Source organism: Panthera leo, chromosome C1 (genome assembly GCF_018350215.1).
Source record: "Panthera leo isolate Ple1 chromosome C1, P.leo_Ple1_pat1.1, whole genome shotgun sequence".
NCBI classification, from domain to species: domain Eukaryota; kingdom Metazoa; phylum Chordata; class Mammalia; order Carnivora; family Felidae; genus Panthera; species Panthera leo.
In genome coordinates, this window is record NC_056686.1 from 8,477,544 (window position 1) to 8,490,537 (window position 12,994).

The window sequence follows — 12,994 nt, forward strand, 5'->3', positions numbered from 1 at the left end:
GCCCACTTCCCCGCGCAGCCAACCTGGAGGCGGGAGGGAGCGGCAGCCGGAGGGGCGGGGCCTGGGAGGGGGCGGGGCCCGGCCTCGCCGCCAGAGATCCCAAGGCGGGAGACGCGGAGACTGCCCGGTACCGCCTCCCTTAGGCTCGGGGTCGGCGCGAGAAAAGACCCCTTCGCCCTCCACGTCAGGTCGCCACGTATTTTGCTCCCCAGGGCGTTTGTCTCGCTTTGGGAAGCGTTGGGAGGGAGCGGATAGGTGTTGCTGGTGAGGAACAGGTGGAGGGTACAGCTGGGGACTTAAGACAGCGACATCTACTGCTAACTGCAGAGTCACCATCCCCGGACCGCAGCTGCCCAACCGAAAGCGAATCCGCCGGCTCCGGGGCGGGGACGTCCTCACTCCCGCCCTCACCCAGAAACTAAATGCAGCTTGGGTTTACCTCCCAAGAAGATAAAACCTCCCGGGCCCGGGCATCATAGTGGTAGCTGCCCTTTATAGGGACCCAGCCGTGTGCCAGGCACCGGGCTAAGTGTGCCTGTGGATTATCCCACTAAATCCTCAAAACAGTTCCGTAAGACAGTTACTGTGATTGTCCGCATTTTATAGAGGAGCCAAACGAGGTTCAGAAGGGTGAAGTAACCTTCCCGAATCACACATCTATTGAGGGAGGGGACGCGCGGAGTTGTCTTTGCCCACTACATTTTACGGTTCTGGAATCCCCTAGAGACATGGCCTCTGGAACCTCTGAGAGGCCCCCTGGGAGATAATAATATTAACATTAAAATAATCACTAACTTGAATTGAACACTAACTCAGCCTAGGAGCTAAGCACCCGTTTTACAGCCCCACTTTATAGATGGCAAACAGGCTCAGAGATGCTCCCTACTTTGCCCAAATCACACAGTTGGAATACAAACCCAGTTCTGACTTCTAACCTGATTCCAGGGCCTCAACTTATTTTCAGCCCCTTTATTTTACAGGTGGGGAAACTAGGGTCAGAGAAGTTGCAGCACAGTTACAGGCAACAAATCAGGACCAGAAGCCTGGGGACCTTGACTCTGACCTCTAGGGACAGAAGAGCTTGTTAGGAGTCACACCCAGCTGTGGGTACCCAGATCTAGCCAGGAATGTTTATCAATTACAGGTCGCTATTGGAGATCTGCACCCGTTTTCACTCCAGATGCCTTCAAACCTGCACTTGCCCACTTCTGATGGGGCGGAGATAAGGAAGAGAATAAGTGACTTGGCCCATTAAGCCAGGAATACCAGCAAAGCATTTCTCAAAGCAGTCCTTGGAAATCTGCATCAGAATCCCTGGGGAGCCCATTAAACTCCTGGAACCCAGGCCTCTCTGACCTACTGGACCAGTCTGGGTGCAAAGCAGGGTATGGGCCCTTTAACAAGTTCCCCAGGGACTCTGATGCCCAAAATCATATGGGAATTGCCACGGTAGTTTGGGCTGTTCCCAAAGAAAGTCTGCAATTTCATACCATTTCCACATTTAACCCAAAGGGATAAGATGGTTTATTTCAGGAATTGACGCACTCGGTGGCACATTTTGGGCATAGCAGCCCTTCTCAAGACTTGGGGACACTGCCCATATCATGCCATGAAGGAGAGAACCGTTTCCACACAGAGCCAGTTAAGCAGCTCACTGGCTTGTAAACAGTGTCCCCTGGCTCCTTGCGATTTAATCATTATGGATACTTTGGCCCTGGAGAAAGCAAGAGTCCTTCTTTGCCCCTCTCTGGAGGCTGTTCAAGCATTTTGTCCATTAGTGACAGGAAGTGGCAGTCTTAGGGGGGCAATTTCTTGTACAGGGTTTCTTGGGATTGGATCCTGGGCTGGGAAACTCAAGAGTCTAGCTGCTTCCATGGGATGGCCTCCAGAGTACAATGTGAGCGACACGAGGACTCATGCCAGGCTCCCAGCCTCAGCCCCCTGCCCTGAGAAGACAAAGCACAAGCCACCTGTAGGTCCCCTGACACACAGAGCTAAAGGAACTTCAGAGACACCTTGGCAGACATAAAACCCAACACTCAACATTTTTCAAATGCAGAAAGCGAGGTCCCAAGAGCTTTTGACACTGGGGTACCTGCCTTGTCAACTAGAAACCCATGGACAAAATGCCTACATTTGGGGCTTTGGATTCAGAGTCAGCCACAAGCAGAGGAATGCAGGCTGGGAGACAGGTGAGGAGGGACTCAAACTGATCTGACCCCTAACCCCAAAAAGGCCTCTATCTCCTCATTTTTGAAATGAACAGGCTGGACAGATGTTCCCTAAACCTCTGATGGCCTTGGGTTCCACGGGGGCCAAGAAGCTGGAGAGGGGGCAGGGGAGCTCTAAGAAGACATCTGTCATTTTTATCCATAGGGCTCTGTGGCATCTGGGTTTCTAGATCTTGAGCACATCAGCATGATGGATAGTCTTGGGACCAAGATTACATTATGGGGTTAATTTATTACATTTTTGAATACCCATTTGCTGGGAGACTGTTTTTCCAAGTTATTTGCATATTTTTCACCATAATAACAATATGTAGGAGGGCATCTGGGAGGAAAAGGATGGATGTTTAGGAGGAGAGAGGGCTTATTTGCCAACTGGAACAGGTCCCTGAGGGTCTGCAATGAGGACAGAAAGAAAATCACTCCCAAGAGACATTTAAATTGAAACTAAGAGAAAGCAAGATGTAAGAAAGTCTTGCAAAGACCAAGGCCTGCGTGGGCAAAGGAGGATCCCTGGAGTTCACTGAACAAATATGCAACAAGTGAACAGAGTAAAACAATAGACAATGAAGTATCCAGCCCCTTAAGATGCTGCCAAGGTCCCCTCGTACCCACTAGGCTGATCACATGACAGATCATTTATCCCATCCCTGCCTAAGGTTCCTAAGACACCAAACACAGGAGAGTGGGGGGAGCCATAGAGAGTGAGCCACATATAGCCTAGTAACAATCCACTGGTACCCCGATGCTCAAGGATGCAGCCGTTTGGGACACCTCCTGATCAGAGCCTCAGCCTTGTTCATTCTTTTGGTCCAGCCCCTCACCCAGTGCCTGGCCCAATCCAGGTTCTCGATGAGCGCAAGTAAATGAATTAATGAAAGAAAGAACAGATGAAATGATAGCGAACAGTGGCTCGTTGCCATTTGCCTGATTTGAATCCTAACTTATTCTGAATGAGAACAAAGGCCTCTGATTTCAGTGCTCGAGCTACAGGTAGCGGTGTGCAAAGAGCTGTTTTCAAAAGTGAAGCAAGAGCTGGGGAATGCTCACTATGTACCCCCTGCACCCACCGGGCTGCTCGCGCCTCTAACGTGCTGTCTTTCCCCACCACTGCTCCTTAACCAGCTGTGAGTCCCTTCCCTCTCTGAATCTCAGGTTCCTCACCTGTAAAATGGGATCATGGGAGCACCGATTCCATAGGGTTGGTGGGGGGGGGGGGGGGGGGGAACAAGTGAGATGGTTGTAAAAATATAAAGTGCACAGAGGCACCTAAGTGGTTCAGTCGGTTAAGCATCCAACTCCTGGTTTGGGCTCAGGTCATGATCTCACAGATTCATGGGTTCAAGCCCTGCATCATCAGGCTCTGTGCTGGCAGTGCAGAGCCTGCTTGGGACTCACTCTCTCTCTCTCTCTCTCTCTCTCTCCCTCTCTCTCTGCCCCTCTCCCACTTTTGCTATCTCTGTCTCTCTCAAAATAAATAAATAAACTTTTATATATATATATATATATACATATATATACATATATATATACGTATATATATATATATAGGGCACATGGGTGGCTCCGTGGGTTAAGCGTCTGACTTCGGCTCAGGTCATGATCTCACGGTTTGTAGGTTCAAGCCCAGGGCCAGGCTTTGTGCTGGCAGCTCAGAGCCTGGAGCCTGATTCAGATCCTGTGTCTCCCTCTCTCTCTTTTCCCCTCCCCACTCACTGTCTCTGTCTCTCAAAAATGAATAAACATTACAATTTTTTAATAAAAAATAAAATTATATATATAATTGTATATATTAATTAATATATTTATATTTTATATATATATATATATATATATATATATATATAAAGTGCAGAATGTCTGGCATATAAATGCACAATTCATGCTATTATGGCAATGATATTAACATCTGCACACACTGTCTAAGCCCCTAGAACAAACACTCTGGACCAGCCACCATGCTTTTCAAAACCCCATCTAAAACATTTTCAACTGCACCCCCTCCCCATCTCCATTTCCCAAGGCAGTCCCCAAGGTGCCCCAAGGTGCCCTAAGGAAGGACCTGCATCCCCCCTGCCAGAGATGCCTAAAGGCGAGGGAATCTGGCCCATACTCAGCTCCTCCCCTCCCTCACCTGGTCTTCTGGCGCGAGGCGTGACCTATACAGCTCCCCAGATCCACGGCCGACCTCAGACCCAAGGCAGGGCCCTGACCTTAGGCCAGCAGCACTGGGCACTTCCAACACCTCAGCCAGGGCTGAGCCCATACATGCCATTCCCTCCCCAGTGTTTTGCTGACCACCCCCCCGGTGTTGCTGACCCCTTTTTGGTCAGGAGGATCTTACAAATCATCTCTTCTTAAGCGTAGAGCTTCCACCCATAGACATGGAACGTCTTCCACAATTTCAGGGGTTCCCGGGCTCTCTGAAGTCATCCCAGACCACACACTAAGAACCCTTGATCCAACTCGACTACTACTTTAAAAATAATAATAATAATAACTGCTTTATTGAGATGTATTTCACAAACCATAAAGTTCACCCTTTAAAACATGCAATTTAGTGGTTTTTAATGCACTGTGCGTCAATCACCACCATCTAATTCCAAAACGTTGTCATGACTCCAAAAAGAAAAACCCCGTCTCCCCTTCCCCCAGCCCCAGGCAACCACTAGTCTACTTCCTGTCTCTATGGGCTTGCCTATCTTGAACATGCCATATAAATCATACAACATGTGGCCTTTCACGTCTGGCTTGTTTCACTGGGCATAGTGTTTTCAAGATTCACCCACATTGTGGCATGTCTTGGTACTTCATCCCTAAAGCCCAAGTCAGGTCATGTCTCGTCTCTGCTCAGAACACAGTCCATCCTGGTGCCCATCAGGCTGATACTATTACATAACAATAGCAGGTCATTTTTCTAGAGTGTTTCCCATGGGGCCAGGATCTTAAGAACGCTATCTCCTTGCATCCAACAGAATCCTTGAACCCTAAGAGTTAGGGATGATGAGCTCAGAGAGGTTAGGCGACTGCCCCAGGTGACCTGGAATGGCATCAGCAGATGAGCCCAGGTATCTGGCCTGACCCAAGAACGGAGCTCCTTAAACCTCTGAGCCATAACTGCCACACTCTGGAGGAAGAGGAAAACAATCGAAATGGAAGCCGCTGGGCGAGCTCTGGGCTCCAGGCGAGACTGGCGATTCACGCGCGCCCGGGTCCTGCCCAACAGCTCTTTGATCTTGGCAGTGCCTGTGGCCCCGCTGACCCCGCCGTGAGTTATGGGGGCCGCGGGACTCATAACACAGCATTCCCGGACTCCCAGGGTCTTTAGGACACGGCGCCCCGCGCGGTGATGGATGAGCCGGCCCTGGGGGCTGGCTTTGTCCCAGCTGGGCCGGGCTACGAGAACACCACCCGGACTTTGGACGGGGCGTGGCGAGAGGAAGACCGTGCGTGTGTGTGTGTGTGTGTGTGTGTGTGCGCGCGCGCGCGCGTGTTGGGTAGGAGGATTGTATCTCTCCCTTCCTTCTCAGGGTGTGCACCGGGGGAGACACACTAGTGCGGCCGTCAAGGCCCGGGATTCTCACCTGGTAACGGTCTGAAGACCCCCTATACCCCCCACAACCAAGAGCGACCTCTCCAGAACCCCGCCCCCTGCTCCGCGCACTTTCTGAGGCTACAAAGGCTCCGCGGTGCCCCGTCCCGCCTCCCTCGCACCGGGCATTTCTTCCGTCCCATTTGACAGCCAGGGCGGAATAATCCTTTTGGGGACTGGCCGGCCCCTGCCCGGCCAGACGCGGCCGCAGCTGAGCGCTCAGCTCCGATCCATTGTTGGGTCCGCCGGGGACCCCCTGCCGCGGCCCTTTGTCGCCCGCTCCCGGCGGGGCCGCTCCAGATGCGCCACCGCTGCCCGCGCCCCGCCCGTCCCACGCGCTCCGGGCAGTACCGAGGCGACTCTTACGCACCGGGAGGAGTGGACTCGCCTCGCCCCGTGCCCGCTCGGCCGCCCGGCTGCGCCCGCCTTTGTCTGCCTCCTTTGTCTGCCCCGCGCCCTCGCGGCGACGGCGGCTAGGCCTCTGGGGAGCGGGCCCGGAACGCCAAGTGCAGCTGGCGAGGGCGCGCCGGCCGGGAGCGCGCAGGGCCCAGCCGGGCCGGGGGCTGCCCCTCAGCCGGGGGCGGCCGAGCCAACTCCCACCGCCCCTCCCCCGCCTCCTCCCAGCGCGCCCGCCCCTTCCCGCGCGCCGGCCCCCTCCCCTTCCCTCCAGCCCCTCTCAGCCTGGGCACATCCTCCAGCCGCCCGCGCACCTCGCCTCGCGGTCCCCGCTTCGCAGCTCGGCCCTCCGCTGCGCTCGGCTCCCGCAGGCGCTCGGCCCCGGGCCCCTCGGCCCCCGCCCCGCCGGCCGGACAGGTAAGGCACGGCCTTGGCCCGCCCCTGGCCCCGCCCTCCCTCCTCACCTGGTAGCGTGCCCGGACAAAGGTGGGCTACCTGGCGCGGTTAGGGGCAGGGCGCGCGGGGGACTGTGGTTGGAGGTGAGGATGCTGCTTTCCTCCCTGCCCTCGCGGCCCTCGAAGCCGTCGGTCCGTGTGTCCGCCGCCTCCGCCCCTCGCCGCGTCACCGCTGGGCTCCAGGCTCTGCTCCCGGCCCCCGCGTCCGCCCACCTTCCGCCGGACGCTTACTTTTCCACGCTCTGACACTCTGCCTCGCGCGCGCCTGGGCCGCCCTCTCTGGGTCGCGGCTTTCGCCTTCTCTCCTCCTCCGCGCTAGCCCTTCTCCCTCTGGGACCGCGTCTCTCTTTGTCTCTCTGTCTCTGAGTCTCTGGGCGGTCTCCAGGACGCGGGAGCGGACCGGAGAATCCGCCACCATTCGAAGAAGCTTCGAAGACTCCCTGCGCCCCGGGCAGAGCTGACAGGCGTGTCCTCCTGCCCCTTTCGAGGCTGCCTGGGGGGCTAAGGTGTGTTCCGGGGGAAGGAGGCTCGGCGTGCGCCTCTGCCAGCGCCGCCGGCGGCCACGCGCCCGGGCGGTTCTGCGCCCTAGCAACCTCGACGGCCCCGCTCTGGCCCTCTTCCTCCGCTGGCTTTTTCTCCATTTGCGCACCGGGGTCTCGGCTGCCTGCGGGGTTTGAGATGCGAGGGCTCTCGGGTTTCCCGCCAAGTCTTCTTGCTTTCCTCCACTGGGGGTTCCCTCGGCCTTCGCCTCCATCGGGTCTCCTGCCCAGCGCACCTTCCCCGCTGCCCTCCTCCCCAGCCGGGGGCCCGCAGGAAGTGTCCCGGTGCTGTTCAGCATCATCCCCCAGGGATCAGGCAGACAGAGGCCCTGGGAGTGATCTTGGACAAAGGAATGCATTTTTCTGAGCCTCGATGCCCCCTTCATAAAATGGGGATAACAGCACCTACCCACAGGGATGTGTGTTGAAACAGTGAGAAAAAAAAAAAAAAAAAAAAAAAAAAAAAGCAGATTGGATGCCAGCACAGGGCACACTTGGTGGCCGTGGGGGAGGCTTCGGTCCCTGGCTGGGGTGGGGAGGAGGCTCCCCAGCAAGGGGGGGAAATGGATCCCAATTCAAGGCTTAGAGACACTGCAGGGAAACCTGAATGTCCCCCCCCCCCCCGCCCCAGCATGGCTGCCACAGTTGCAACCGCCCCCACCCATTTACAGGGTTCCTGCTGTCACAGGCACCGTCCCCTCTTCTCGCTCCTCCTCTCTGCTTGTCCTAAAAGCAGTTTTAAAAAGTCAGGGTGAATAAGGTCTCTGCTTCCAAAGTGAGATGAGTGTCGCTGTGACAATGTTGCCAACAGCTGGTCATTCATCATGAGGCGTCCATGTGACTCATTCCCAATTCTGAACCTCTGTCTTGCACCGATTTCTTTTTTAATGGCACTTGCACACAAGCCATCTCCTTCCCCCTGGGGGCACTGTCTTGCTGTATCCTGGACCCGCTGTGTAATTGCCCAAACCCTCTGACCACCGGATCATCTGTGTCCTCATAACAGGGGACACACCACACACACACCCCCCCCCACCCCCGGAATCCAGCAGTGGCTCAATGAGGGCCACTGCAGCAGAGGGTAGCCTATTCCCAGCCAGCACGTTCTAGGCTCCCCCGGCTAAGTTCTTGTTTTCAGCCGTGGCCAGAGCTGGCACTTAGGGACTAGGGACACGGGAGCACCCCACCCAGCCTCCTGCTCGTGATCCCGCCTGGCGGACAGGCCCAGCTTTGGCAACCCAGGGCGCCCTTGCCGGCTCTGCCTCCTCGGGAAAGCCAGCTCGGCAGCCTCTGCGACCCCTCCAAAATTCGCTCCTTGCCCCTCACCCACACGAAAACGACGGCGCCTTCTCCGCCTGTCCAACCGGCCCCCTCTCCCCAGCCCCAAATCCTTCAAATAGCTCCCTGTTGGCACCAAATTAACAACTCTACCTGCCACGCACAACACTCTCGTTGAGTCTTTGGCTCTTCCCTCCTTCTGAAACGTCTCCTCCCCTGCCCGTATTCAGTCGAAGCCTGCCCTCCCTGCAGGCCAAGGTCAGATGTCCCCTCTTGCGGGAAGCCCTCTTGCTCCCCCCTTGCCTCCCCTTCTTGCGTGGTCTGCGCTCCCCTGAGCGGGGCTGGGTCTCGTTCCGTTCGTGGTCCCAGGACACCCAGTGGGTGCTGCATGCACACGTGTTGTACCGACTGGAACGTTTGGTCAAGGGGATGGGAGTGACCTGAAAATTGCAAGCCACAGGTTATCCTTGGGTCCCACCGGGTCCTGCCGGCCCGGCCAGGGGCAGGGGTGACCCTGAAGCAAAAGACCGTAGCTGGGGAGGTCAGAGGGGGAACGAGCCTCCTGGAAAACCCCCGGGGTACTGGGTTCTTCCTCTCCCTGAAAGATGAGGATATCTGTACCTGATTATAGAGAGGGAAGTGATTGCCCAAGTCCTGCAGAATGGGTTTGAATTCCGGCTGATGGCTTGCTAGCTACGTGACCTGGAGGGAGTTCCTTCACTGGTCTCAGCCAGGAATTTGGTAGAGCGGAGATTGGCATCCTGGCCTCCCTGATTCTACAGCCTGGGGAGAGTGGCGCTCCCTCCAGAGAGGGTCCTGGGCATATTCCCAAGGGGGGTGTTAGATGAGCATCCCTATTCTGGCTCTTTCGGAGGAGACCTGCCTCTTTTCCCGCTGCAGCCCCTCTGCCCGTCTTCTGTCGGCCCTTCCTCTTGAGTGGGCCATTTGGCCAACTGAGCAGAGGCCATCTCCAGGAAGGACACAGGCCGTCCCCAGGAAGGACACGGGAGGGTGGCTGAACCGTTGCCACTAGAGGCCAGGCCGCCCTCACCACCAGCTTTGACAGCTCTCCTTACACAACACCGTGGTCCGGCATTGACCATCTGGTACCCGTCACTGGATGGGTGTGGGGGGGTCCAAGGGATAAGGCCCCTCCTAGAATCTAGAGCAGTTGAGGGGAAGTCATTGTAGAAACTACAAGTTCTTAGAGGCTCTCTCCGTGCCGGGCTCTGTGTTACGGCCTCCAGTACGGGAGGTCCTGGACAGTCACAGCGTCTACACTGAGGGTCACTGAGGGTAACATGAGGAGTGGTCAGAGACCCTGCCTTTGACAGTACAGGCACGGTTGCCTCTCAGACAACCATGAGATCAAGTCCCAGCCCTACCACTCCCTCTGCAGTGTAACCGTGGGCAAATCCCTCCAAATTTGGCCCCATGTTGAGTCATTTTTGCCCACTTCAAAGCGCTAAATTAGATAATGCACCTGACGCTCTAGGCCCAGATTAGTAAATGGCCAATAAATGATACTCAGACAACCTGGGACTGACGCCCAGAGAGGTTAATTGACTTGCTCGGGGTCACTCAGCTATTAAGCGCTTGGAGCCAGGATTCATCCCCAGGCTTGTCTGACACCAGGTGTCTTCCTGCCCCCACGCTGGCCTGTGCCAGAGCCAACAGCGGGCATTTTTGTCACTTGATGATTAAGCGATGGGTCTGACCAAACACCAAGTGGTGTTAAATTGTCTGGGTCCCGAGATAATGAAGTTTGGGGAAGGGGAGGGCGGGCAGAGGATTGTTTGGGGAGCGGGGAGAGGAGTGGCTACCTATAATGTAGCAGGAGGCAGGACACTGGCTCAGGAGGTGGACGTGGGACACTGGGAGAGAAAAGCCCAAGGCCGGGAGCCTCTGGGTGGGTGGGTGGGGGCTCTGAGGCGTCCCCCAACTCCACACCCCTATGTAGGTTTTTTGAGGTGTGAGGCCTTGGGGGGGCTGCCAATTCCCAAGGCTACTGTTGGAAACAATAAAAGCAGATGGGGCCGCCCCTGCGGGGAAGCCAAACCTCATTTACCAAGACAATGGTCCTCTCCAGGCTGGCCTGGGCCTGTCCTGTCCCACCCCACGGGAAACCATCGATCACCCCACTGAGGACTGAGGACATGGCCACCTGCGCTTGCCCCCCCCCCCGACCCACACAGGCACAGATGCACAAATGCTTCCAGGACCAACCCCTCTCCCCCCCCTCCACCCACCACCCCCTCTCTCTCTTTTTCCCTTCCCCATTATAACAAGGGCTACTGCTTATCCCGCCCGGACTGGGTTCTGCTCACTTTCTATACGTTTACTTCTCCTCCTCCACAACCCCTGGCATTTTACAGAAGAAACCGAGGCTCAGAGAGGTTCAATGACTTGCCCAAGGTCACACAGCTCTTCCCACCTGCTCCATGGGGCTCTCCCATGGCTCAGCTTGATGGATTTGGGCCGACACCTGTTTGAATCAGTGCTAGTTTGTGCCTCGAGCTTTCATTGGACCTCCGGCCTCAACAGCAGGTCAGAGTGGGGACACCTGGAGGGCAGGCACTATGTCTTTGCCTGCAGATTAGAAGCTCCTTCCAGCAAAGGGTATGTTTCCCCCCATGCTATGGGAATTTCCAAGGCCAGAGGTACGTCTCTCCTATCGGGAACCTCTAAGGGCAGCAAATGAATCTACCTCTTGATTTCTTTGTTTAAGGTTTGTTTGGTTTTGTGCACACGTGAGTGGGGGAGGGGCGGAGAGAGCGCGGGGACAGAGGACCCGAAGCAGGCTCTGCGCTGACAGCAGCCGAGCCGGGCTTGAACTCGTGAACTATGAGATCATGACCTGAGCCGAAGTCAGACGCTCAACCGACGGAGCCCCCCAGGCGCCCCTGAGTCTACCTCTTCAGACTGCAGGCTTCCTTGGGGCAGGAGTCGCTTTCCTTGTTTAGACTGAGAGCTCCCCGTGGGCGGGAGGGGTGTCTCTCTTCTCCGTCTGGGAGTCCTCCCTAGATCCTAGTCCTCCAAGGCAAGACGTGGATCTCCCCTGTGACACTGGGAACCCCCTAGGGCCAGGGTTAGTATCCCCATTTGGACTGGCAGTTTCCCGAGCAGAGACGAAGCTCTCTTCCTTGAGACTGGAGCGGGCTCCTTTACGTGACCTCCAGGTCCTGCACCCAGAGGGGCTCAGCCGGTGGTGACCGCCTGGTGTCATTCTCCCCTACAGTCTCCGCTGCAAAGCAGCAGCCGGTGCTTCCCCACCCCCCCTCCTCCCACCGCCTCCCTCAAGATAGAGTCCTCTGCAGGAGGCTGGGTTGGCTCAAAGGCCTGTGGAAGGGTAGGTGGGGCTCTGGTTGTTCTGTGTCCTCTTCCTATTGGACAGGGAGAGGGGTGGGGACTAGATCAGGACTGTCAAGGCCCAAGTACGCACCTCGCCCCCCCCACCCCCCCCACCCCCCCCCCCCCCCCGCAACCCGCGGGCTGGGAGTGGGTGAGAGCTCTTTATATATTAAGGAGTTAATCTCTTGTCTGCTGGATAGGTTACAAAAAGAGGAGCCAGTGAGCTCGTTTGCTGCCTTCTACCCCACGTACACTGCCCGGCTTCCAGGCACACCGGAAGTCCCTTCTGCCCTACACGCGGCACGAAGAAATACTGATTTCCTAAATAATCATACCTCAAGACAGCCTGATGATCCCATTTCGCAGACGGGAACGTCATGACTCCCGAGGAGTTCTGATGGTGGGAACAGCTAGAGGGACAAAGTCTATTTCCGAACTGCCTTGAGAAAAGCCCACCCATCTGCCCCTCCCCCACTCCCATCTACACCAGGACTATTTTGATTGAACCAGCAAAATCACTCATTTTCCAGCCCCGGGGGAGTCAGGTCCCTCTAAAGAAGACAGGAATCTGCTCCCAGGGGGCCAGGAGCTCTAAGACCCGCCCCCCCCCTCCGCTGGAGCTCCAGTTTGGGGAGCCCCACTGCTCAAAGACAGAAGGAGGGGCACGCCTAGGTAGCTCAGTTGGTGAAGCATCCGACTTCGGCTCAGGTCGTGATCTCACGCTTAGTGAGTTCAAGCCCCAAATCTGGCTCTGCGCTGTCAGCGCAGAGCCTGCTTGGGATCCTCTGTCCCCCGCTCTCTCTGCCCCTCCCCAGCTTGTTCTCTCTCTCTTGAAGTTTATTTATTTTGAGAGAGAGGAGGGCCTGGGGATGGCCACCTCCATTCTCCACTTCTAGCCATTCCAGAAAGTGTCCAGCCTCCAGGATGAGGACGAGGCACCAGAGGGAGGAGTCAGGCAGATCCGTTCTAAGTTAGGACATTCCTAAAATCTTCATGGACACATGGGAACGTAAAACCAGAGATGATTCCTGCTTGAGAAAAATCCGTCCTAAGCACTGCTGAGTCGGGGTTCTAGGCCTACAATTGCTGCCCCAGGGCTCCCAGGCTCAGGGTGTCAAGGGCTGGGCGTGAGGGAGAGCTCTTTATACATTAAGG